Below are 5,461 nucleotides of genomic sequence, written 5' to 3' on the forward strand. Positions count from 1 at the left end.
TTGGGACCCCAGAAGAATGCCTTCTCTGCTGCAGTGCCCACCCCCTGGATTGTGGTCCCCCCAAAATCCAGATGCCCCCCACACTGTGGGTATTTCAGAGAGCCTTGAAGATTTTTGGTGATTTCTTTTATCTCCTTACTTACTAATACCACCAAGTGGAAGATCACTTTTCCTACAGGAAAAAATCTACAGACCCCAGAATTATTAACTAAACGGTAATAATATTATAGTGTATATCATGAACAACAGCTAAGTTAAACACAGTTCCTGTACATTCATAGGCATCTGTTGGTGGGCAAGGAAAGAAGAGATGTCATCATACAAACAGCATTGCAATTTATGTCTGCTGCAATTGATGAAAGTCGTGTTATTTGTGTCATGAAGTCAGGGTGCAGGAGACTTCTTTGTGGCTTGTAGAGGACAGCGAGAGGTCTACATACCATCCTATGCCAAACAAGTTGCAAGGTAATCTGATGACCCCAATCGCACAAACGATCCAAACCCATCATGGCCAAGGCTGACGTATTGCATGAACCTGGCCACTAATCAGCAGAGCTAGATCCCTAGCAGGGATTGCATGCTAAAGAGCAATTTGCCACCAGTGAAAGGCAACTTTAATGGAGGTTTGCTAATCTAATAAAGGGGCAGGCCCAGAGTTATTCAGGTGATGGAAAACAAATTGGTGGTGGCTCCCTACTCGTAGTGCATTATTTTTATTTTCTTTATTTATATGTCAAATTTGTCACCACCCATCTCATTCAAACGATTCTGGGAGGTTTACAAGACAGTTAAAATCAATTAAAATTACAATATACAATACTCCAAACTTCAGGTACTGTGACGGCCTGGCTGTTGACCCTTTCATGTGATGGCACAATTCTGAAAACAGCTTTCTCCCTAAAACTACATTGGAATATACGTTCCAGGATGATAAAGATTTCTCCAACAAAACATCCAGATATTTGAAATATTTACTGTATTTCTTGAATGTTAATATTCCTCTATAATTATTGGCTTTCTTTCCAAAGACTTTATTTATTTATGGATTTATATGGCCACCCAACTCACAAAATGTGACTTCAGGCAGTGTGCAGCAGTAAAAGGAAAATTACAGTGCCTCCAATGACAGAAACTATCAATAATCAGCAAAGCTAACAAAACATACAGGTGGGACATCCCAATTTATGTGACAGCTGCAGGATGAGGTCATCGAAGCTCCATGTCCCAACACTTGAGGGAACAGATGGGACTTCAAAGGCTACCTGGAGGCTAACAGGGGAGGGGCCAGTCAAATTTTAGGGGTTGATCATTCAACAGAGTAGGTGCCACAACAGAAAGGCCTGTGGTTGTCACTGATTCCTTTCACCTGAATGGGCCAATCTTTACAGCATTCTTCTAAGTCTGAGGACATGAGGGTGCCTTATGAGCAACATGAATAGAAAGATTTTGTGGCCATTTAAGGAGGGAGAAAGAAAGTCACTAAGTAATTAATTATGAAATATGAAAATTAAATCAAAAGTTGGCCAATAAATATCCTTGTTGTATGTGATTAACAGAACCAAAAGCTGATTTAAGAATTCAGAGAACATTTTATTAGTTTACTATCCTAGTTCTCAATCACAGCCTTCAAATTAATGTATTGCTCTTCTGTACTATGACTGATAGAAACCCAAAAGTTGCTCTTAGTGTAGAAGCATTGTCATCTCTGCCAAATGTCCCCAACTTCACAAAAAGTTGTCCGGTGGTTTCTTTGGAGAACACATCCAAAGATCTAATGAGATGGGAATTACAGGGCTCCTACTCATGAAGGCTGACTGAATCGGGGTTGTATGGTTTTCCACACAGACATCTTTCTGGCAGCATCTGATCAGACTTTAGAATTACAAGAAGGCCTCAGTTCCTAGCATTGTTAATTCTAAAAGGACAGTATCATGGGATGGCTATGTGCCAAGCCTTCCCATGAGGTCTACGACAAATGAGAGGAAAGATGTCCTGATTTCATTTTTTGAAAGTAAAGTATTTTCCTATTCGTGTAGCGGGGTCAGTTTCTGAGGGAAGGAATGAAGCAGCATTATGGAGAGTTTACATCTGGAGGGCATTTTCTGAGGATCCCAAATTTGCCCTGAAAGCAAGGGCCAAATAGACAGGAGGAAGGAAAGTCCTCATGGAAGAGATGCTCAGTTTGGGTTTAAACCACAGCTACCAACTTCATCTTTAGAGAGGACTCCAGAATCTTCGACATTGGAAAAAATATGGTAAGTTCATCACAGGAAAGAAAACAACCTGATGACTGAACTATTCAATCCCAGGAAAAAGGATAATGTCACTGTTCATTCTGTACCAGCCAGATCAAATTTTTTGATCGCCCCTCCCCCCTTGCTATCCCCTCTTCCCCCTGCATGATCAGGCCCAAGGTCTGTCTGCAAAATACCTATATAATAGGATGCTTGAATAAATATTTATTGCAGTATTATTAGGAGGTTATTTCTGTTACCCCTGGAATAAAAGATCAACCACATCATATAAACTAAGTAATAAACAACAAGTTCAAATCCCACAGGCTATAGTGAAGAGGAATCTAGGAGGTACAGCACAATCAGACTTGAAGGATTCTTTTATTATAGCAAATTTCAACAAATTAGTTTTACGCTGCATGTAGAACTCATTCCCTGGTCATGTCTACCCATTAAGACTGACAGATCTCCCTTCAGATGTAGGGTGGTTGATGCTGCATTAATTGTAAGAGAAAGAAAGTCAGGAACAAAGAAGACAGAAATAAACTGAAAAGAATGGAGTGGAAATGTGACCCTCTGAAAAAAATCATGTTGGGTCTAAGGCAGAGCTGAATTCCCAGTCTACCTCTCTGTCTATTGCAGAACATCAGCAAGAGAAAGGCCTTGATCAAATGAACTTCTGGTCCTATCTAAATACCAAATGTTCTATATTCAGTTGGCCAACCATCCTGACAATAAACAATAATCTTTAAAGTGTTTATGAAAGGAAAATATCTATCATCAAATTTCAAACATGTAGTCAATGGAACACGATTGCCAGATGTCCATCGACCAGTATATTGCTTAGGACAAATGCCTTTTAAACCACTTTCTGAGACATGGATAAATGTATTACTTATTAAGTAGGTAAGGTGTCTGGACTTCATCATATATTTACAGTAGTTGACACCTTGTGGAGGATCTGTCTTTGGATAATCTACACTCCTCTTTTTGAAGACTTCAAAACTGTCACCTTCTGTCTCCAAGACTATCCAAGCGACTGCAAACAGCATCCAGTGTAGGTGGAATCCCTTCACAGCCATGGCTTCTCTCTCCCGTGTTGCCCTTCTGAATAGATAGGAAAGAAGAAAATATGAAACAGTGAAGAGGGTCAACCTGCTTTCCCAGGACTTGGAGAGGGTGGGATGGGACACCTTTTCTTTCAGGAGGAATTCCAGAAACATTTCATGTCATCTTTTTCTCCAATTTATCAGGGAGTTTGGTGATCTTTTAGAACTATGTCTGAATCTTTGTATCATACCACAGAATAGATATCCTTTTATGTTGTTTATTTCTTACTGGAAATAATAATGTGAGTTATAAAGTACAGTACAATCATATATTGTGATAAAAAAGAAAAGGGGATGAGCATGCTGAATCGGGTATGACCACAGAGTCTTGATAAACATACCTAGGCAGGGTGGTGTATTTGACAGAATTGGTTGTGGAAGAAATGCCGGATAGCAGATATTCCCTAATGGGGATGAAGACAAAGCAGAATCAGAATTAGGACTAAATCCTCTGTGACATGTAGGCCCAAAATAAAACTAATATTCAGAAATGGTTTTTCTATTAAAATGTCTCTGAAATATTTGAACACCCTTCTCTTTGCCCTGTTTTAAAATGTAGAAAATCTGACTTGAATGTTCTTATATAGTATTTGTCCATAATGCTTTGGTTATTGTAATTTCCTCCCTTTTCTATACAGGTAATTTTTTTCCCCTTCATCTGTTCTCTCCAAACTCTCTCAACATATCAGTCAAACAGGGCACACTATGTTTGAAGAGAATTCCTTCCATCATTGAATTGCATAGTGGTAGGATTACTTCTGAACATCTAAATTCAAGGTTATTTTCAAATGCCTTAATGCCATTATTTAGCATCTTCCTCTTTGAGGTCATAATGACACTCCTCCCTTGAAACCTGCTCATGTAACTGAAGAATTCGATCCGGTTCCTTCTGAAGCTTCTCTTCTTAACCATCCTCCCTCCCTCTCTTCATAGAACTTCATTTCTTATCCTCTCAGTATCACTGTTGCTATTTCTTGAATCTCTTCTACTTGCTCTGTGGAAGCTAAAATTGAACATCTTTAAGACCACAAATGATGGGTCTGCAAGTCAAATACAGAGCTGGAAACATGTAGTTGAATATTATAGTACACCATTTAGGAATGAGTTTTCTTAGTTTTCTTAAGAAATTTAGAAAATGAAATGAGTAACAGTTCCCTTCAGGACCCATAAAAATGGAAGATTTGTGCTCCATAGATGCTTCTTCAAGTATTCAAAACACAACTGAATGCTTTCTGTCCAGATCGGATCAATTCTTATAGGGAGTTGTGTTTCTTCAAGTGCCAGATACTGCTGGTAGTCTTGTTCTACTAGAAAGTGTCAAATCAAATCTTTGTTACTGTCACAGACCATCACTGGAAAAATGATGAATTGTCATGACCCTGCAGTTAAGAGCCATAAAAACCTATGTTCCAAAGATAGTAAGTCTGCCAGCCATGCCCAGAGTGAAGAGCCTAACCACACTTCAAAAGGAGGAAGTTCAATCTGGTCAGCATTATTTCACCCTAGATTCATTTGCAATCTCACATTAGGTTTAGGATGATTTTCATCTGCTATAATAGACAAAATCAACCTCCCAAAGTAGAAGGTGAATGTAGAATCTATGATTGTAAGTAATGACCGATTCCTGCCTTATAGATTCCTCTTTAGGCATGCCCAATTCAGCTGTGACCTTTCTTTCCAAATCAGTTCAGTTCTGATTCTGGAGTTGTGTTTCTTCAAATCACAAATGCCACTAGTTGCCCTGTTCTTTCTTTGAGCTAATATCCTAACATTCAAGTGTCCTCCCTCCGGAATTCCAGTGGACAATCTTTGCACTTTTCTTCTCATCTTTCCCCACCTTACACCTTTTGTCCCTTCACTGCATGGATGGAGATCATTTCACCCATGAACACAAGGAAAGCTTCTTACCAGTTGCAAGATGTGGTAGATGTCTTCAGAGCAGAAGGCTGAAAGGCTGAAAGTCTTCTGCTTGAGTGTTTTCAATGGTGGCTTATATAGGGAGAATCCAATCAGGCACCATGGGAAATAACCTGAAAGAAATCAAATGTCAGATAAGTTAATAAAGAACGATATGCCACTTATATTTCCTTAATAATAATAGCTGCTCATTATTCTCTC

Source organism: Python bivittatus, unplaced genomic scaffold (genome assembly GCF_059951505.1).
Source record: "Python bivittatus isolate LINGU-HERP-01145 unplaced genomic scaffold, Pbiv_v1 ctg000430_np1212, whole genome shotgun sequence".
In the NCBI taxonomy this organism is placed as follows: Eukaryota; Metazoa; Chordata; class Lepidosauria; order Squamata; family Pythonidae; genus Python; species Python bivittatus.